Genomic DNA, 23,232 nt, shown 5'->3' with positions numbered 1-23,232 from the left:
CCCTAAACATGTTGTTCCTACCCCTAGGGGAACAAGGTCAGCAAACCACAGCAATCCAAACAAGTTCTCCACTGAAAATTACTCAAAAACAAGGCAATTCTGGATCATGTCAACTGCTCCACTGAGCATCTGCGCTGAATGTCAACTACTCCATGGACCACCTGCGTTGAATGTCAACTCCAACAAAGGCTACCTGCGCTGAGCGAGTTTTGACATGTGGAAGTCTCATTCCTCAATGAGTCAATGCCCAGGAAGCTTCCAAAATGACACTTGGATCAAGGAATTCGACTGGTGATGAGTAAGAGGTTCTAGATCTCCAAGTGGAAGCAAGAACCTCCAAGTGGACTCAAGAACTGAAGAAGAACTGGAGTGGGAGAGGACACTAGTCACATCTCAGGCTGACTCATCCTCTCTCCAAACTCCTATATATGGATCTCTCTCCCATGAGATTCGGGAGGCTGGAATCTTGTGAATGTAAAGAATTGCTGTTGGTTTGAGTTTAGAACTATTGGGTGATTTGCTTTGAAGGAGGTGAAGAGGAGATTTCTTTCTGCTGGGAAGGTGATGCTGGATTGGGCCTCTTATGGTTGTATCACTTCCTGAATCTTACTTCTTCCATTAATAAAGCATTTGAGGTTCTTCTATATGCATGTGTCTCAATGGTGTATTGTTATACTTGTGTATTTGATTTATTCTAATCCTTGAATCAATTATGAATGTATGCTTCTTGTAGTTTCCCTCTCTTGCCATTTTGCAGGATCTTGGTGTAGCTGGGCCGGTGAAAGAGCAAGGAGATGGGGGCAAGCAGTAAGGAGAGAAGATTGGATCAACCATTAGCGAAAGACATCGGTTAGTGGATCTCTTTCTCCCCTCTTTTACATCTCATAAAGAAGTAATCTCAGATAGCTTTTCTTTGATTGTTGCTAAGGAACTATCACCCTTAGAGTGGGATAGGGTCATTCCATATTGGATACTTTTCCCAACAACAAATTGGCGACTCCACTGGGGATCGTATCTTGTTGGTTGTTTGTGTTTTTTCTATTCATTTCCTAAACACAGGGAGTACCGAATCGAACTGCACTTGGATCTTTCAAATGCAAAGTAGAGGGCAGCTACTCTAGCTCAGTTTCTGGGCATGTTTATGATTTGAAGAGCTGATCCACAAGGACTCTGAATAGCTCTTAGTGATAGCTTTTCATCCTCCTTTGAATCATCCTTTAGTGTGTACTTGATTGGTAGCTTTGATTTGGCCAAAAACTGTTGATTTTTGAGCAATCTGTGACCCAGAACCAAGAGAAACGAGAGTTTCTCTCTTCATTGCAGGCACTGTGAAGGCAGTCTGCATTTCAACGCAGGTCCTGAAGGGGATACCTGCGCTGAATGTCAAACTGACAGTGTTCTACCTGCGCTGAACCAGTGTGGCCTTGTGCAGCTGGGGTTCTTTGTCCTTTATTGCCCTGTTTTGATCTCTGTTTTTGCAGCCTGTTATCAGTCAATGTACCTATCTGAAACCACCTTTCTTTGCCACTATTCCGCCTCGGTTGTATAAAGAAACTGTATTTGTTCTTTGTGTATTTCTTATATCATTTGCAGTTTCCCATAACGAAAGTGAACTAGTCTTGTTGTGGCCTCTTAGATCTAGACCTGTGATAAGTGTCGTTCTGATCTTAATAGTTAGTTTGTTTGTTGTTCATAGCTGATTGAGCTTTTGCTTTCATCATATGGTTTGAATTTATGTATTTCTAGTGTTGAAACAAGTAAATCTTAAGGTGTCTTTTGATTTTGGACAAAAGCTTGTTTGCTTTCACTTGAAATTGAATTCAAAGTTATACAACAGCTTTCTTTTTGTAATACACCAACATTAAGAAAGAGAAAAGAAATACCTGCATTGTGCATGTGCATTTTGACAGCTTGCATGTTGATTTAGGAAAAAGTGCATTAATGTGTGCTCTATGATCTGTGTGAAAAGATGATGTCTTTCTTTTCCCTCAGTAGTTAAGATTTTCATAAGTTGAAAAGATTGAAAAAGCTTGCTTCTCATCTTTAGACTGCATTTAGGAATTGTACCATACATCTCGTGGTGATCCATAAAGGCAAACTGCTAAACAAGATCAACCTAAAATAAATTGAATTTACATAACAACGCTTTGAAACATAACGCAAACACATAGAGGTCTAAGCTAGAGACGTGTTCCGGCGTCGTTAAACGTGATATCTTAGCGTTGAGTGCTTGGGTGATTCCTCCATGGTGAAGCGATACGTATCAATACGGACTTGTGCTCCCACGTACCGTCGCGTATATATTGGGAGACCCCTATAGGAACAAAGCCTTTATCCATAGGAAGCCGTGTCGGCCGCCCTACTGATCGCAATGCAGTGAACACAGCATTCACGAAGATCGACCATCCGTACCGTAAAACGTATTCTGTGGTTTTGCGAAAGGTTTGGCACACCCTCTGCCTAGATCTCCAGAGCAGTTTCTTTTGGCCTTTTTCAGACTCTATAACAGAAAAAGTCCATCCGAGCATTTGTCACTTCGGGCTTGTTAAAACATCGAAGGAGACTAGAGTCATATTTAGCTTTTTCTCGACTCTTTAAAACTAAAAAAGCAAGTTGTGTCTAAAGCGTCGTTAACAATTTATTTTTAAACGGAACAATCACCCTTTATTCCTGCGTTGATCTTCGAAGTTAGTCTACCTTCATCACAAAGTTCTTGTAGAATCGCTAGGAAATCTTTTGGATAGACTAAATATGTCTGAACAACCGTCGACATCCAGGACTGCGTCATCCGACATAGCAGCGGCAGAGCCTCCTGCTGCTACTCCAACGATGTTCGCTGGTATACCATCTGTCCCGGCAAATTGTCAACAACAAGCTGGAGTCCAATCAGAGACTGTTTCGACGACATGGTTAGTTCCTATTTCTTCATCCGGATTATCATCTGGTATTTCTTATGTTGAAACTCAACAACTTGATCCAATGTGTCTTCAAAGGCCAATCTACCCTTTAAGCACTGGATTGCCACCATATGGAGGGCAGTATGCTTTTTCATTGTTCCCCCCCGGAGAACAACCATATGGGAGTTTACAACAAAGTTCAGGTCAAACTGGAATTACATCCAGCGGATGGGTACCAATACTGCCTTAGCAACCAAGGGTTGCATATTCAATGCAACCAGTCCACCCTGTGTCGAATGTTGCCACTATACCTGGTATGTTGATTGCATCGCAAGTACAAGCGCTACCTGTTGTATGTCAACCCCAAGTTTCTCAGGTTGCCATACAACAGCCTCTTGTCTCGACAACTCAATCACAACCTCCGGTTAGTGCCTCCTTATCTGGAGCGACTCAGGCTCAAACAAGTACTATGACTCCTCATCTTGGTCAATCATCCAGTATTGGACGACAGCAAATGGTCCAACAACCGGAGCTGGTTCAAACTCAACAACCGCAATTCCAGCAATCATATCAAGGACCCGAGCAACAAGTCTTTGTAAGTAATGGGCAACCGTATAATAACGGTTATGCCCATCAAACTTGTCAAAGTTGCCAGCATCAAATACATTATGCTGGTATGCAAAGACCCACTGCTCAGGCGATTCCATCTTTTCATGGGTATGCTCCGCCTAACCTGAATCAACAGTTGCCCTTTGTAGCAACTCTAGAATTACCAGATCTAAACCGGTTGACGAATGATCCAATTGCTTATGCCCCTTGGTGGCCAGCGATTCCGTATAAACTTCCATCGGACATTACTAAATTCAATGGAAATCCGGGTGAAGACCCGTCGAATCACGTCATGACTTTTCATCTGTGGTGTTCGTCGAACACCCTGAACGATGATTCGATAAGGCTTCGCCTTTTTCAGAGGACATTGACGGGTCCAGCGGCTAAATGGTATATTGAATTACCTAGAGCCTCTTTCGACAATTTCAGTTCCCTAGCCATGACTTTCTTAACCCATTTTCAATTACCGATAAGGTATGAAACTGGAACGGAAATCTTAACCAACTTCAAGCAGACGATGGCCACACATATATCCGATCATATACATGAGTGGCGTCGTCGTCGCAGGATGGTAAAGACTTACATTCCAGATCAGCTGTTAGCTGAATGGTTTATAAAGTCATTACTTCCTGCCATAACGGAAGATGTGGCCAAGGGGGGAGTCGTAATGGAGGAGCAAGTTATTGCTCGTGCACAATATCTAGACTTAGTATATACTCAGTCCGGCACGCTCTATGATAAAATACCTGATGCCCCTAGACCGGAATTTTCAATTCCCCCTCCTCCTAAATCAAATAGTGACTCTCATGTCGACGATGGCGTGATTGGCGCAACAGACATGAAATCGACAAAGGCTATATCTAAAAAGGCCCGTATGATTTCCGGTCAAAATGCAAATGAGGAACTTCTTGCCTCGGAAGTAAGTGCCGTGTCGGACGACAAGGGCAAACGACTGAAGCAAACAGGGGAAAGAAGAAAAAGAAAGGGAGAAAAAGGAAACCCCCTACGGGGTGTCATATATGCGATGAGGATCATTGGACAGCAGATTGTCCATACAAAGCTAAACTTAAAAGATTCTTTAAGAGTTCGAAAACCTCAGCTGTGTTGACTGATCCGTTTCCAAGCCCAAGAACCGAACTGGTTGCTAATCAAAATGCTTCCCGATCCCAAGTGCTTATGTTGTCTGTATCAAAGCAGCAAAATGATGCTTTGACGAGGAATAAGGATTACGAGAATCCAAAACTGTCGAACAACAAGGCTAATGAACAACCTAGTAGTTCGACAACAACTTTGACCGAAGTTGTGCCACCCATCATTCCTGAACCAATGATAAAGTCGCCAAAGGGAGGAGTACACAAATCGACATTTAATCCTCGTGCCAAAGTAGCACAGAATTATAATATAGTAGAGGACCTGGCCCAATCGCCGTCCGCTATGTCGACACTTGAGGTACCGTAAAATTGCCTCTCCCAAGAGCAAGCTTTATTATCAGCAATAGGTGGGATTGGCCCAAGGGATTCCAATCTTGTGGCCTTTGATCATAAAGGATATGACCCTCAGTTACCAGCTCAACTAGCTTTCCTTATTCAAGTGAAAGCCCTCAACAAAATTGTTCATCGAACAATTATTGATGAGGGGGCATCTACGTGTATTATGTCGATGAGTTGCTGGAAGAACTTAGGCTCACCACCCTTGTTGATATCGTCAACGACGTTAAAAGCATTTGATGGACGATCATACACTCCATACGGGATTTTAAGTAACTTGCAAGTTGAACTAGGGGGCAAAACAGTAGGAATTGATGTTGAAGTAATTGATGGAAACCTCGATTACAACATCCTACTGGGAAGGCCCTGGATATATGCCATGGCTGCAGTTGTGTCGACCTACTTCAGGAAGATTGCATTTCCCTTTCAAGGAGGAATTACAGTCGTCGACCAACAAAATTTCCTCCCCGACAGTTCACAAGTTACGGGAAGCATTCCAATGATCCATGGAAGCAATCATTCACTTCAAAATATTGGAGTAGGTCTCCTAAAAGACCCTGCCTTAATGGGTACTTTTGCCCTACCGCCTGCAAATAATCTGGCGGAAGTGGCCATAGTGGAAACCTACAATATGAAATCTTCTATACCTAATGGATTCGGAAGATTCCTAAACATTTTGTCAGCATGGATCATCGCCCTAATAGAAATACTGTAAATACAGTGGGCTCCGAGGATGGTTCTAATCTCGTGTCAACCTCATTAAAAAATGAAACAAGGAGTCATGAGGATAGTTCTTTTACTGTGTCAACCTCATTAAAAAATGAAACAATCCCCTTTCCAAAATCTCAAAGGTAAACCTTCATTCCAACCACCAAGTTGAATGCAATGAAGCTTGGGGGGCATGCACCTTGATTTGCGTCGTTATGCTGGGGGCATGCAAACATATAGACGAGCAGTTTTAGCAAAGTTCATGCTCGTTAAAAAATAAACGCACAATTGAGCAGTTTTAGCAAGAGTTCATGCTCGTTAAAAAATAAATGCACCTGTGAGCAAGCTTTCCCCCAGAGTTCAAGCTCATCCAGAAAAAATGAACCGGTAAATAACCATTTGAGACCGTAAATTCATCAGCCATAAAAGCCTTGGTCGTGTTTGCACCGTCACCTCCACTTTTCATTTGGCCGATCATTCACCTCCACTTGATTGTTTACCTATTTTGAGGAACAGCTGCGAAGAGTGATTTCACCTAGCCATCCTTGTGACACTGCCGTGATTGGAAAATTCCAACCTGTACCTGGAATCTGCTGCTATCCCTGTTTATCACTCGTTCCTCAAAATACGAGTCTTCTTTGAGCTCTTTTCTTCTGACTCGTAAAATATGAAAAGTTTGTCGAGTTTTGGCCTTCCAGCTCGTTAAAATGACCGGAAGAGTTATCCCTCCTCTAGATTTTAATCTTTTTGGACCTGAGGGATTATTGCACAAAAAGATCAAGCGCTTGTCTGGTTCGGCTCGATAAAACTATCGAACATTCATCCCTTCTGCAATGTTTTATACTTTTTCGGACTTAAGGGATTAGATGACGAAAAAGGACCTTTGGAGTTAACTTTACGTACCTTTTCAGACTCTCTAAAAATGAAAAGGACCGAGTTGTCTTTGTCACTAGAGTCGTTAAAAAGCATTAAATAGCGACAAACTTGTCTTTAGACGAGAACGAGTTTCCCTATCGCTAGGCTCGTTAAAACATAGCGATGGGCTTGCCCGAAGGGCAGGTTATAGAACAAGCATATGTTATCCTCCTCAAGCTTGACAAAAATAAAGAGGTACTGGTCAGAAATGACTGGGGAAAAATTGGGAGAACCTCAAAGCTTTAATGGTAGCAAGTCGCTCTTGAACATGACACTTTTCCTCCGTACCACATCGGGTTGGGTTGTTTCATTCACCGGTCTCATCACCATGGTCTCGCCAAACCATCCACATTTGGGTAATGCTACCGATCTATCGCATCAGTGTCGTTATATGTTCAAGAGATGTTGTTCAGAAAGAGTCAACTGTGTCCCATCCACTACCATACATCATCTTTCATCCTTTCATGACCGCCACCCTGAATCATATTTCACAGATCGTTTTCACCTTCATCACAATCATTAGCTCCGTTCTGTGTCACTGATGTGGGATTCATTAAGGCCCTCCTTTGACGGATCGCTTCTTGTCGACTTCAGCTCATTATCCAGGAAGTTGATCTAGGAACAACCCCCTCAGTACTTTGAAGCTTGCATGCCTCAATGGCAAGTTTCTCACTTCCGGCGACAGGTATACATCAATGACCTTCGACCGAAAGATTTTGCGTGGTGTTCGACGCCAAGTCCTTTATTCACACCACGTGGATTGTACTGCCGTACCTTGAGGGTCATCATCATTATCGGTGATTCCTCTCGCGCTTGTTAACAGTTTACATCATTGACTGGTAATCAAGCGATGTCTTTCCATGTTCGACTCCAAGAAATTCTCACATGGATCGACTTGTACTTAGAGTGAAGATCGGACGAGTTTGAAGACCCCGGATCTAGTTTCATCCATCCGGGCTGCGATATATATTCAGGAAATAAAAACATTGACATGTGCAGCAGATGATCATCCTACTCAAAGGATGATAATTTCAACAGAGAATTATCAGTCTACCATCAGACGATTGTCTGTTCTATGTACAGAAAAATGTATTTATAAAGCTGAGCATGGGAATGCCCGCCTCAGCTAGATCATGAAAGCAGTATGAAAAATGATGTATTGTATTGTATCTTATTACAGGTCACCTCTCAGCGATTGAATGAACTTCGGATCCTCCTGATAAAGCATTTCACCCGATAAACGACCTCATACTTTAGGGGGCAACTGTTATAGACATTTTTGTGCCTTACAGCATGAAGCATGAAATGTCCATAATCTAAGGGATCCAAAGTCCCTAAACATGTTGTTCCTACCCCTAGGGGAACAAGGTCAGCAAACCACAGCAATCCAAACAAGTTCTCCATTGAAAATTACTCAAAAACAAGGCAATTCTGGATCATGTCAACTGCTCCACTGAGCATCTGCGCTGAATGTCAACTGCTCCATGGACCACTTGCGTTGAATGTCAACTCCAACAAAGGCTACCTGCGCTGAGCGAGTTTTGACATGTGGAAGTCTCATTCCTCAATGAGTCAATGCCCAGGAAGCTTCCAAAATGACACTTGGATCAAGGAATTCGACTGGTGATGAGTAAGAGGTTCTAGATCTCCAAGTGGAAGCAAGAACCTCCAAGTGGACTCAAGAACTGAAGAAGAACTGGAGTGGGAGAGGACACTAGTCACATCTCAGGCTGACTCATCCTCTCTCCAAACTCCTATATATGGATCTCTCTCCCATGAGATCCGGGAGGCTGGAATCTTGTGAATGTAAAGAATTGCTGTTGGTTTGAGTTTAGAACTATTGGGTGATTTGCTTTGAAGGAGGTGAAGAGGAGATTTCTTTCTGCTGGGAAGGTGATGCTGGATTGGGCCTCTTATGGTTGTATCACTTCCTGAATCTTACTTCTTCCATTAATAAAGCATTTGAGGTTCTTCTATATGCATGTGTCTCAATGGTGTATTGTTATACTTGTGTATTTGATTTATTCTAATCCTTGAATCAATTATGAATGTATGCTTCTTGTAGTTTCCCTCTCTTGCCATTTTGCAGGATCTTGGTGTAGCTGGGCCGGTGAAAGAGCAAGGAGCTGGGGGCAAGCAGTAAGGAGAGAAGATTGGATCAACCATTAGCGAAAGACACCGGTTAGTGGATCTCTTTCTCCCCTCTTTTACATCTCATAAAGAAGTAATCTCAGATAGCTTTGCTTTGATTGTTGCTAAGGAACTATCACCCTTAGAGTGGGATAGGGTCATTCCGTATTGGATACTTTTCCCAACAACATCTAGTCTTGGTATAGAAATATTATCTTCAGATCTTGGGGCTTCTTTCATTTGCACAAATATATATGGTCACTATGAGGAGAGGGTACTTTTCTGGAATCATTTCTTTGATATCAGTTGGTGGAGGTTGAGAATCTAGTGCTTAGCAGGTCTTTAAATTTTTCTTTGGGGGAGGTTTAATCATGGTAGCTTTAGTCTAGGGATATGTTGACACGGAGAATGTTTGTTGTGCCAACAAAGGGAACCAACCCGATCGCAGACCCCAATTAGATCTACTTTCGTTTGGAGTCGCTAGTTCCAACAGGTTTTAAAGGATCCCGTAAACTGTTATAGGTGTTGAAAGATTGCTCCCCGAGCAAGACTTCTATTAAATCAACAAAAGAAACGGCTAACCTATATGTATCAGATCCTATCTATATTGATTCTAACTACTTATGCTAGTCCTAACTATTCTAATATATCCTGCAGGAGCATAACAAAAAGGGATTAAATAACATATATAGGTTCCAAGTCCAAATGAATCAATTACTGGTTCACAGATGAACAAGGCTGTATAAAATCTTAATTGCAATCTAATTATTCATATGAGAATACACATTCCTATTTCTACAAATAAAGCTTGCAACTGATGTTTAATATAGCTTTGAATCAGAGTCCGCTCATGAGTTAACCATGATAACGAAATATATTCAAATAACCAAGACTAGTCATTAGTTGTTTGTTATCACTGTGCACAAAACAAAACATATATATCCTCATGCGAGTCACAACACCCTAATTCCAAACATAAAAGAAAAAGGAAAATCAATCTGAAAAAAGGCTTCTTCTTAATCGAAATAGTCTTCTTTATTATCATAATAAAATTGACCCCTCTTCTACCAAGAAAAAGTCCTTTACCCATATCCAAAGATAATACTTATGCAGCAAGACAACTAACCCTCAGTCTTCCATGACTTTCCACCTTCCTGTTCTTTTCAATATACAAATTAAAATATACAAACACAGAATGGTCAATGAAGTCATTGACATGTTGAGGCCACATTTGCTGGAGCATTTTATTTCCTGGAGGAAATGAATGGATGCCAACGGAAAGAAGAATGACTGCAAGCCATCTCTTCGCAACCGTATCGACTAAACATTATTCCCTGTTATTTCCTGAAGGCAAATGAAGACACTGTGCTCATCATCGAACATCTGGCATGATTTAAGGTGTATCTGGAGGTAACAACAGCTTGATGGATCTGCGCTATTAGGAGTACCTCCACTTAACATAGAGTGTGCCTCCATTATGCACTGTGGTGGTTCCATATCCCTTTCTTGTGGAGTATGTCTTTGCAATATCAACATCCATGGTGAAGAGGTGTCATGTAGAGTCCCCAGAGTGACATAAGGACTCTTATACCAACATTTGTTCTGCTTCCTGTCTTCTCAGAATTTTAGGAAATCCTACCCCATTCTATCCCAAAGCCACGACACATGGCAGCGAAAATCCATCTGGTAGAGGTATCATGTGGACTAGGCATGTTGTTCCTGTGATGATCATTCAAAGGCTGCATTACTTTCTCGAATTTTGTTACCACCTCACGATCCCTTTGCATCTTTTGTTGCATCCCTTCATGATGCTTATGCATCATCTCGCCGACCTCGCTTTTCTTCTTTTGGTCCTCGCCTGCAGAAATAATTAACATTAGCTATGATTATGAGAAATATGATAGAAACGCCCAAAAACAAACCTTGCCTTCATTAAAACTTTCATAAAGAGACAAACTTTATAACTGGGAGCTCTGTGAGTCCTTCGAGCTCTAAGTCTCAAGAGGGCGCGGTGATCTTTATTTGGTCATGGCACAATGATGGCTATAAACTTGGTAGGCGATGGGGAACTAATGATTAAAGCAAAACGGATAGCCATGCGATGAAATGGTTAAAGTATTGGTGGGGATGCATCTTGTTCAAATTTTGTTTTCACTTATTCATGTTCGGTACTGTGAACTGAGAGCCCTCAAGAAATTTCCCCAAAATATAGAATTCAGGCATCAGGGGAAGTGATCACACGACGCTCTAGGACTCCTACTATCTTAGGTGAGGTTTCAACGCCGGACATGATTCAACCTTCAGGAACCTTTAGGTTGATTCCACGAATTATAGTATCAAGCATTTCGTGACACTCTTCAGGCATGCACAGTCACAGTTTCCATTTTAATCTCAAAATGCATTACAACCATAATTATTAAATCATTGAACCATGTAGCTTTCAAGAAATCATTCCATCTGACAACTCCAGTTATCATTCGACGAAACGAAAGATCAAAATTCTTAGGGGACCCATTCAAATTTTCCCCGAGAGCAGGTTTCAATAGGGTGGTGGTTGTGTCCGCAACAAACTCTGAAAGTGTTGTTCCTTGGAGGGAACAACAAAAACATTCCAAAACGGTGTTGTTCCCTTTAGGGAACAACAAAAACACTCCAAAAGGTGTTGTTCCTTTTAGGGAACGACAACTTTTCCCTAGAGGGAACAGAAAAAACACTCAAAAGTGGTTGTGGCTACAACAATATGGCGAACCGCTAGGCGAACCAGTTATCTCTATTACCAAATAAACTTTGATCCATAGAACATCAGGGTGTTAGGATAAACTTGAAATGAAAACTGTATAGACGGACATGCATGGGTTCCACTTCAGCATTAATCGCTTTAGGCGGGATAAAGACAAATAGCTTCTACTTACTGATAGGGTTTTGATAGACAATCTCCAATGGTCGTATTATGGGATTTATTGACCCTCCTTTACCCGTTAACTGCTTTCAAAATCCTTTCGGGGCCATCACCAGTTTGTCAATACCTGTTTACGTGTGTACCTCAGCTCTTTATCGCACATCAAGCTTGATGAATATATGTAGATATGTCTATCTTCACTTTATGCAAGAATTTTTAGTGCTATACTTTCATATGATCGAATGGGGCATAGTCATGAATCATGCCATATTTTTAAACCACTTAAGCAAGGTTGGGGTTGCTATTTCAACTGGTACTCTGAGTCCAGCAACAGTCCCTACTCCAACCAGCTTCCCAAACAACCTGTCCTTCTAGATTGGCACAAGGACTCGACATTCCATTTTTATTTTTTTTTAAGTAAGTCCTTCCAGTTTCAGGGACAAGGACTAGAGCATAATTAAATTTGCCACAGGATGTACGACAGCGAGCTTAGCCCATGAAAGGAGGTTTACTTGTAGATGACAGATATTGGAAATTTTTAGTGTGGTGGGCGGAATCAATGGAGAATAACTCCAAACCTTATAGGCAAGTATAGGCTAGGTCTGGGTGGGGATTTTAAAATGCAGCGTTCGGCCATGCCAGTCCAACCGTGGTTACACAGTTTTCGTTTTATAAAGATGTCCCTTCATGCTTCAGGTGTCCAAGTTATCAACAGAGCCTACCTAGTTCCCAACAAATGCCAATTGGTGGCTTCGATTCAAATTTTACCGCTGATTTTCTACTTCTCATAGGCTTATTGAAGGTTCGCTTGATTTGCAAGGTAATAATGAATTTTGGATCTACAAACTCACCAGCAGGTTAATGAGGGAAGCAAAAATGTTGAAGGTAACAAATGAGGGCAATCGAAAGAAAGTTGCAAGAGGTGAAAACAAAACTGAAAGATTGAAATCAAATGGCTGAAAAGGACTGAAGTTCAAAAAAAAGGAAGATAGACTTCTCATAAAAACAAAAAACGATTAAAAAAACAAAAAATATAACTATGCTAACAACAAAAATAAAACAAATCCTAACCTACTCAAGAGGTAACCGCCATGTGGTGGCTACTGGAAATATTTCTTAAGATGCGGGCCATTAACAGGGAGTTTTTCGATGTCTCCCTGTAAAGTTTTTAATCTGTAGGTTCCCTAACCAATTTTTTTCTCAACCTGGAATAGGGTTAGCCATAAATGTTGGAATTTCGTGTGCTTACCCTTTAGCTCACTCAGCTTGTCCCATTTCAAGACTAGATCTCTGACTTGATAATATTTATTTCCCACCTGATGGCAATCAAACCATCTCTTCACAATCATTTGGTGATTCCTGAACTTATTTCTGGCATTTTCTCTCAATTCCTCCAACCTCACCAGTTGATTGATTCTTTTTTGAAGTAAGGTTGAAGGGGTCCCTCTTGAGGCTTGGGAGAGTTGTAAAGAGGGAAGGGTAACATTGGGAGGTAAAATCACTTCCTGTCCATAGACGAGGAAGTATGGGGAATTCCATAATGCTAATTTTGGGGTGACTCTATTGTCCCAAAGGTCATTTGTTAGAGATTTTTCCAATTCCTCTGGTTGTCAGTAACAGATTTACGGGTTATGCGGATGAGGTTTTTGTTTGAGGAATTTGCAACTCCATTTCCCTGGGGGTAATAGTTTGATGCGTACCTTATGCGAATTGATATATCAATAGAAAATTCAGTCAATTTTAGTGATGGAAGCATTTTCAAATATGAGAGTGTCAGGGATGCCAAACCTATTCATAATAAATTTCTAAATAAAATATATTACCTCGTCTTCATTAACCTTCCGAAGTGGGATGGCTTCGGTCCATCTGGTGAAGTAGTCGGTTGCCGTGAGTATATACTTATGTTGTTGTGAAGAGCTCTGAGTGATCTCACCTATGGCATCTAGGCCCCATTGTTGGAACGGGAAATAAATCATAATGGGCCTGAGGAGAACAACTAGCTTTCTTTCTCGCCCTGCGCTTTCCTCATCCTCACTCCCATTCATAAGCTTGTCATGCTCCTTTTCATCAACGAATGCATTTTTGAATGTCTTTTCACAATGCAGGAACCCAAGGATTTGCTCATCACCTTCGAACACCTGCCAATTTGAGATGTTATTAGGTACGGATGGTCTAAAAATCAATTTGACATAATATTTGTTCTTGTATAATCTAAGATCAGGCAAATGTTTCACAACCATACAAGCCATCAGATCGGCACCTTGGTTTTGCCATCAAGGTATGTGTGTGATATTAAAAGAATCAAAACTGTCAATTAAGCTCCATACCTCATGTTGGTATCTTACCAGGTGTGGCGAATTGCAAGGTATCCTTTTCCTTACCTGGTCGACAATTATCTATGAATCACCAAAAACTTTAAGATTTTTCATCTTCATGTCAATGGCTTTCTTCAGGCCCTGCAGCAAGCCTTCGTACTCTGCCATGTTGTTGGTGCACACGAACTCCAACTGGCTGGCCATCAAATGTTGGTTCCCTTGTGGGTCAATGAGAATGCTCCCAGCACCTGCACCCTCTATTCAGTTAGAGCCATCAAAGTAGAGTGTCCAAAATAAAGAATCTAATGTTACATCAATTGAACTACTTTCTACGAAATTGGCCCTGTCATCTACCATATTATAGGGTAGCTCATCAATTGGACTACTTTAAGATTTTTCATCTTCATGTCAATGGCTTTCTTCAGGCCCTACATCAAGCCTTCGTACTCTGCCATGTTGTTGGTGCACACGAACTCCAACTGGCTGGCCATCAAATGTTGGTTCCCTTGTGGGTCAATGAGAATGCTCCCAGCACCTGCACCCTCTATTCAGTTAGAGCCATCAAAGTAGAGTGTCCAAAATAAAGAATCTAATGTTACACCAATTGAACTGCTTTCTACGAAATTGGCCCTCTCATCTACCATGTTATAGGGTAGCTCATCAATTGGACTACGGGGGAGAGCTTCCAACTATGTGTCTATTGCACTTTCTTTGACTGTCTCTACATGGAATTCTCCAAAACAAGTTTCCGTGGCACAAACGTCAAAACTATAATTCCCAAGGATAGAATTGGTAAACATTACAGGTTCATTGGGGTCGTTTAGTTCTGTCACTACATACTTCATGTATCTTTCTCGATCAACTCTCAGCATATCACCTTTTCCCTTTCGAGGCAACAAGGGATGGGACCAGTCAGTTGAGAAATATCCATTCAAATTTGTTGACTAGTCCCTACTAAGAAGCATTCCATATGCCTCAAGTATGTCGACTACCACTATGTCAATGACTTGCGTGTACTGTGGTTTGGTAGTCATCCGAATCAACACATCTTTCAATTCTTCAATTACTTTTACATTCGTTTTGTCCAGTTGCATAATTTGAGTTCCAATTTTCTCAGGCATTGCATGAAGTCTTTTAGCAATAGCGTAAGGCATAACAGTGGACGAGGCACCAAAATCTACTAGGCAATTGTGTACATTCATGTTGAATATTTCAAATGTGATAAGGAAAGGTGGAGTCATGGATCTTGATTTCCTTCCTATCATGGCTGCACTGACATCTTGGGGCGTTCAATTCCTTTTTGACAGAGTGGCTTCCATGGCTGATATCATTTGGGATGTAGTAGAGGTACTAACAGGTCTGGACACTGAAGTTTTGGTTTGACTACTTGGATTGGTGGGAGATTTGCAATTCTGTTCATTCATAGCTTTCAAAATCAAATCTCTTTGCTTCGTTAACTTTAACAAATCGAAGTATGTGATATTAGCTCGAGATTTCTTAATATCATCTACAATATTGTAATCAATGTTATAAACAGGGTAGGGCAGAGTAAACATACTGGTTTTTCCATTCTTAGGTGGGAGTTTACCATTTTGAGTTGCCTTCGTTGCATTTGGAGATGTATTATCTTTCTTTGGATAGTTCACAACTGGAGTGCTCTTGGAATCACCACTAGGTTTATTCTTATCAACAGGAAACTTGGGAGTGGATGCCTTCAAAGGGCGAACATCTTTCTTTGTCTAGTCTACAGGCTTCATCACACCCGCAAGTGGCCCTTTACTTCGTGTGTGGATTTCATTAGTGTGGATTTTTGTTGTACTATCTCCTTTGTCATCATCATTCCCATTTGTATAGAAATCCCATAGTACATTGATTTGAGATACCTCGTCCAAGGGCTCTTCTACTTGGTACTCTTCCTCATCTTCTAGTTTTTTCTCCAGCTCTACTATAGGTTCTGATCTGGTAAGAAGCGATCCAATAAGAGTCCACTCTTCCATAATTAAAATCCCTTCATTGGGTGGAGAAAGCAACGCAAGTTGACCATGACCAAATTTTGTCTTCTTATGATAGAAAGGTTTGAAGGATTTTATGTTGTTATAATCTCCTCCATTCCCATTTGTACTCTCTCCAGAATTCCTTTTCATATCGGTAACTGTGTTTGTCAATTTCTTAATGATGCGATGCAAACCTTCCACATTGGTGGTGTCCTTTTCTTTGATCTCATCCACTTTGTTATCACTCCCATTATTCTTCTTGGATGACTGAGGTGCTTTCTTTCCTTCGGTCGTATGATGACATGTTGTGAGACTGATCATTTCATTCTTGACTTTTACTGCTTCATCAATAGCACCTAGTAAGGTTTGTGCATTACTCCTCTTGACCCACATCGTGGTAGGGACAAGGAGAGCAGTGATGTAGAATTCCATGAGCACCTCATCAGTAGGTCTAACGTTAGCCAGGATTCTGTTGAACAAAGTGTTGAACCGGATGTTAAAATCCTTGACCTTTTATTTGGTTTCCATTTTTAAACAGGATAGTTCTAAAACTAAGGACGCAGGTGTTTTTTCATTTTTAAACTTGTCTAAGAAGGCCTACTGAAAGGCACCCCATGAGGTGATTGATCCTATTCTCAAGCTAAAGTACCATGTGGCAGTCGTACCAATCAGAGTAAAAGCGAACAAGTGACATACCACATCTTCATCGGCTACACCCAACATGCGCACAACTAAGGAGAAAGAGTGAATAGGGTTATTAGCTATGTCTCCCCACTCACGGTCAAATTTAGGCAATACTCATTTTATGTTCTTGGGTAAGGCATGTTGCTGCCCAGGTACCGCTATGACATCTTGTGCAATCCAGGGAGGGAGTGCTCCCGGAGGAGGTGGGGGTTAATTCCCACCTGGAGGAGGTAGTAGAGGCAGATTCCCACCCAGAGGGGGTGGTGGAGGTGGATTCCCACTTGGAGGGGGAACGTTAGCCATATTATGGATAGGGAGGTTCTCGTTGAAGGTTTCTTTGAGGCATTCTTTGTTAGGATTTTCCAAATCAGGCCAGGGATTACCTTTAGATAGGGGATCCTAATGAATTTCCTCCCAAGGAGTGTCGATACTTTGCAAAGACTCTAGCACAATATCTTTAAGAGAAGGGGCTGCAGATGTCTCTTCACTTATGTGAAAGTCCCTTGGATTTCTTTTAGTTGTCAGAGGTAAAGAATGAAATATGGGGAGCTGAGAGAGGGAATAAGTGTAAGCCCGAGTAAGTACTCTGACTCGTTGTTCCTGAGTGATAGGATACTCCCATAGTCTCTCTTCTTTGGGTGACCCAAACACAGGACATAGAGGGATCTTTGCTTCTTCAAAATGAGGCTCTTCCAAATGGGCGGAATGATCTTTTCGACCTTTACGATCCATACATTAATCTTTTCGAATCCATGCGCGACATTTATAGATGAAATCATGAAAAGCTGTGGATGATGGTTTAGGCCCTCCTTCTAGTGCCAGTTTGTTAACACAGCGAACGTTCGCGGTGCCAACAAAGGGAACCAACCCAATCACAGACCCCAATTAGATCTGCTTTCATTTGGAGTGGCTAGTTCCAACGGGATTTAAAGGATCCCGTAAACTGTTATAGGTGTTGAAAGATTACTCCCAGCAGGAAGACTTCCATTAAATCAACAAAATGAAACAGCTAACCTATATGTATCAGATCCTATCTATACTGATTTTAACTACTTGTGCTAGTCCTAACAATTTTAATATATCCTGGAGGAGCATAACAAAAAGGGATTAAACACCATAGATAGATTCCAAGTCCAAATGAATCAATTACTGGTTCACATATGAACAAGGTTGTATTAAATCTTAATTGCAATCTAATTATTCATACGAGAATACACATTCATGTTTCTACAAATAAAACTTGCAACTGATGTTTAATATAGCTTTGAATCAGAGACCACTCATGAGTTAACCATGATAACGAATTATATTCAAATAACCAAGACTAGTCATAAGTTGTCTATTATCACTGTGCACAAAAACAAAACATATATATCCTCATGCCAGTCACAACATCCTGATTCCAAACATAAAAGAAAAAGGAAAATGAATCTGAAAAAAGGCTTCTTCTTGACCGAAACAATCTTCTTTATTAGCATAATAAAATCAACCCCTCTTCTGCCAAAAAAGTCCTTTACCCATATCCAGAGGTAATACTTATGCAGCAAGACAATTGACACTCAATCTTCCATGACTTTCCACCTTCTTGTTCTTTTCAATATACAAATTAAAATATACAAACACAGAACGATCAATGAAACCGTTGACACTTCGAAGCCACATTTGCTGGAGTTTTTTATTTCCTTGAGGAAATGAATGGATGCCGACGGAAAGAAGAATGACTGCAAGCTATCTCTTTGCACCTATATCGACTGAACGTTACTCCCTATTATTTCCTGAAGGCAAATGAAGACACTACACTCATCATCGAACATCTGGCATGATTTAAGGTGTATCTGGAGGTAAAAACAGCTTGATGGATCTGCACTGTCAGGAGTACCTCCACTTAACATAGAGTGTGCCTCCATTATGCATTGTGGCGATTCCATATCCCTTTCTTGTGGAGTATTTCTTTGCAATATTGACATCGGTGGTGCAGAGGTGTCATCTAGAGTCCCCAGAGCGACATAAGGACTCTTATACCAACATATGTTTTGCTTCTTGTCTTCTCAGAATTTTAGGACATCCTACCCCATTCTATCCCAAAGCCACGACACATGGTAGAAAAAATCTAGCTAGTAGAGATATCATGTGGAATAGGCATAATATTCCTGTGATGATCATTCAAAGGCTGTGTTACTTTCTCGAATTTTATTACCACCTCACGATCCCTTTGCATCTTTCATTACAGCCCTTCATGATGCTTATGCATCATCTCGCTGACCTCGCTTTTCTTCTCTTGGTCCTCGCCTGCAGAAATAATTAACATTAGCTATGATTATGAGAAATATGATAGAAACACCCAAAAACAAACCTTGCCTTCATTAAAACTTTCATAAAGAGACAGACTCTGTAACTGGGAGCTCTGTGAGTCCTTCGGGCTCTAAGCCTCAAGATGGCGCAGTGATCTTTATTTGGTCACGGCACAATGATGGCTATAAACTTGGTAGGCGATGGGGAATTGATGATTAAAGAAAAACAGATAGCCATGTGATGAAATGGTTAAATTCTTTTGGCACGGTGGGGATGCATCTCTTTCGAATGTTGTTTTCACTTATTCACGTTCGTTATTGTGAACTGAGAGCCCTCAAGGAATTTCCCTGAAACCTAGAATTCAGGCATCAGGGGAAGCATCAGGGGAAGTGATCGCATGACAATCTTGGACTCCTACTATCTTAGGCAAGGTTTCAATGCCAGACACGATTCAACCTTCAGGAACCTTTAGGTTGATTCCACGAATTATAGTATCAAGAATTTCATGACACTCTTCAGGCATGCATAGTCACAGTTTCCATTTTAATATCAAAACGCATTGCAACCATAATTATTACACCATTGAACCATTTAGCTTTGAAGAAATCATTCCATCTGACAACTCCAGATATCATTCGGAGAAATGAAAGATCAAACTTCTTAGGGGACCCATTCAAATTTGCCTCCAGAGGAGGTTTTAATAGGGTGGTGGTTGTGGCCGCAACAAACTCTAAAAGTGTTGTTCCCTGGAGGGAACAACAAAAGAATTCCAAAAGGGTGTTGTTCCCTGGAGGGAACATTGAAAACACTCCAAAAGGTGTTGTTCCTTTTAGGGAACGACAGCTGTTCCGTGGAGGGAACAACAAAAACACTCGAAAGTGGTTGTGGCTACAATAGGATAATAACCTTATGGACTTCTTCCTTAATAAATTTATTGGGAAAATGTTGCTAAATGTTGAGCCTGTTAGGCTCAAACCGTCCCGGAGAGATCATCTTTGTGGGGATGCTCGTATTGCAAAATGTATTGATCGATTTTTGGTGGTTGAAGCTTTGGTGGATTTTCTCCAATATTTGGCAATGGGTCAGTTGAGGTGGGGAATCTAATCATTATCCTATTCTTCTAGAGTTGAAAATCCCTAGTCCCAACCTTGGATACCCTTTTAATTAAAATTCCTCCCCGATCATTGATGAAAAAATTTCCAAAATTTTCAAGGAGAGTTATCTTCCTTTTTATCCTCAATCTAGTTTATATGCATCTCAAAAATTTGAAAATAATCTTATCTATGTTAAGTAACAAGTGATGGAGGACGCCAATCTAAATATATTTAGAGAGAAGTAAGAATTGGTGGATATCAAAAAACGGATTCAAGTTTTATGGAGGCTCTGGTTAGATTCACTTCTCATATAAAATCCATATTAGAAGCTCAAGATTATGTGTGGCATTTGAGGAGACGAGTTAGATTTCTTTCAAGCAGGGATGATAATATCAATTTATTCCAATCCTATTCCAAGGGTCAGAAGATGTGTAATACCATTTTGTCTCTTTAGTATGGAGTAGGAGGGGGATACTCAGATTTTGATGGTCTTTCTTCTCTGAGTGTTTCTGATTTCTAAAATTTGTTGAAGGAGCCTAAGAAGGCTTATATTGTTGAAGTCATAAGGGTAGCCCAATTTTTCCCTAGATTTGTAGATGATGAAGATAATAGACCTCTAATGGAGGAATTTTCTGAGGATGAACTAAAGGATGTAATATCAAACTTTTAGAAAGATAAAATCCTCGGGCCAGATTCTAGAAGGGAGGGTAGAGTCCTACGAGCTTTCAACTCCACTTTCACAACTCTCACCCTCAAAGTGGATAATCTTAAATCTTTTTAAGATTTATTTCCTACTTCCTTATGCAATTTCACTTACTAAGTCATATATAAATTGTTTGTTAGGAAGTTAAAACTAATTTTATTAACATCTATTTCAAAGGAACAATTTGGGTTTCTAGATGGGTGATAGATTCATGAAGTGATTTGTCTGGTGCAAGAAGGTCTTCAAAGCTTCAAACCTCTCAAATTAAAGGGTGTCATTATTAAAATTTATTTATCAAAGTCCTACAACCGAGTGAGTTGGATGTATCTTAGATTGTTGCTAACTCATTTAGGTTTTGAGATTGATTTCATAAATTGGATGATGGGTTTCTTGTGATCTTTCTCTTTTGTTGTTTTGATCAATGGAGAAACATCCCCTTCTTTCTGTGCTTAAAGAGGTCTTCTTCGAGGAATCTATTTATCTTCTTTATTGTTCTTACTTGTCGTTGAAAGTCCAAGTCAACTACTTGTAAATACTAACCATTGGGGTGATTTTTAGGGAGCTTTTATTTCAAATGCATTTCTGATAACTTATCTATGATTTGTTGATGTGATTTTTTGCAATGGATCTTGTTGAGATGTAGCTACTTTATTTGAGATTATGAATCTTTTCGGTTTAGCTATAGGTATGGTGGTCATGTTAAAATGTAACTAGTTTTTGTCGTCATAATTGTTGTTGTACTCATTTCAATATATGTCCTGTGTATCATACAAGAAAAAAAAAAGAGAAAAAGTTATTACTATTAAAGCATGGGTTTCATGCACTTTCTTGATAGTGGTTTAGGTAAAATCGCGTTGTTCATGCTTATAGGGTTTGTTAGGTCTTAGGATTTATTGTCATGGGCAAAAAGAGTCAACATCATGTTTATAAAACCATTTAAGGCAAAATGTATTTATAAAAGGAATTATGTTTTAGTGTAGAAAGTCTTGAAATCTCCTAAAGTACAAGTCGGCCTCGAAACATCAATTCAACCTAAAGGAGGGAGTTCAATGTCTTGAGAAGGTTATATAAACGACTAGTTAAACCTCATTTAGCACTCATTCAACCAAGACAAATTTGATCATCACATCTGATGTTTCTAAAAAAAGTTCTAAATAGGCCAAAGGTACAAAACTAAGTTGAAGTTGTAGAACCGAGCTGAAGGTGCAGAATAGGCTTAAGGTACATAACTAAGATGAAGGTGTAGAACTAAGTAGAAGGTGCAAAACTGAGTAGAAGGTGCAAAACTGAGTAGAAGGTGTAGTATTGGTTCAAGGTACATAACTGAGGTAATAAACCGAAGGCGTAGATCAAGCCAAAGGTGAAAAACTTAGGTAATAGACCAAAGGATCAAAATAGATGTGTGAGTTGCAGGGTTGAGGTTGGAAGATCAAATTTACAGGTCGTAGCTGGTTAGGTTCAAGGAAGGAATTCTTGGAAGAGCTGACTTGGTACTTGGATAAGGACTTGGTCTAGGATTAGGTCTTTGTATCTCATTTGAAGCATATTCTAAGAAGATAAAAGTTAGTTAACAAGAATTCTAGCAAATAGTGATTTGGTTAGCCTTGTTAGGGGTTGAAATTTTGGTATTGCTACTTTCCATGAGTGGCTCTACTCTAAGATTACACAATTGGTTGAAGCCCCTCCCAAGATCTTTTGGATAGCCAAAGGTTGCATTCAAATTGTTTTTGTTTCTCACGAGGATGCAAAACGTATCACTCATTCAATTTGGGCTATTGACTCAACTCCTATTGCATTCAAGTTCCAGAAACCTCTCTTTGATGCAAGCTAGGAATGTTTTAATGTGGTTCCCAATTGGGTGCGTATTCATGGCCTTCCATCTAGTTTCATGGACCTCACGAGCAACTTGGAGTTTTATATTCAGGCTGAGTATTCTTTCCAGGAAATAAAGGATATGTCATTGGCTCGCATTCTGGTATATTTGGATTTATGGAAGAGCCTATATGGGTATCAATATTGGAAGAAGGTTCATATAGATCTAGATGTTGGATTATGAGGGTATTCCATTCTGGTGCAAGAGTTCATTTTTGCAATATCTTGTTCAAATGTGGAACTTTGGAGGCAGGGTCAAGAGATATTTCAAGGTTTCTACAAATATGGGTATGGGTGGGAGTCCAAAGGCTAAGGAAGTGGTTGCGACAGATATAGACAATTGTATGAAGTGTTCATCTCATTTGGTCATGCCGAATGTGATACCACAAGTTTTAGTCTCTTCTGATGGAAATGAATCTCCTCCTTTTTATGGTGGTGGTATCTCTTCACCTGCAGTGTCGGTTAGTGGATTATCTGTGATTGATCCCGCGACTAGTGATTGGGTTCTATCTCAAGCTTATGGATGAATGCCATCTATGGCTTCACAACCCCTAGGTTCTTATCCTTTCATTTATGTTGTCTCATTCCTAGTTTTTCCCTTGTCTTGTATGGATTTTGAGGAGGGTTTTGTTT

This window comes from Pinus tabuliformis, chromosome 5_1 (genome assembly GCF_031772625.1).
Source record: "Pinus tabuliformis cultivar Carrire ecotype Pingquan chromosome 5_1, CPIR1, whole genome shotgun sequence".
NCBI classification, from domain to species: domain Eukaryota; kingdom Viridiplantae; phylum Streptophyta; class Pinopsida; order Pinales; family Pinaceae; genus Pinus; species Pinus tabuliformis.
The sequence above is the reverse complement of the archived record's forward strand: the minus strand, read 5'-3'. Positions refer to the sequence as shown.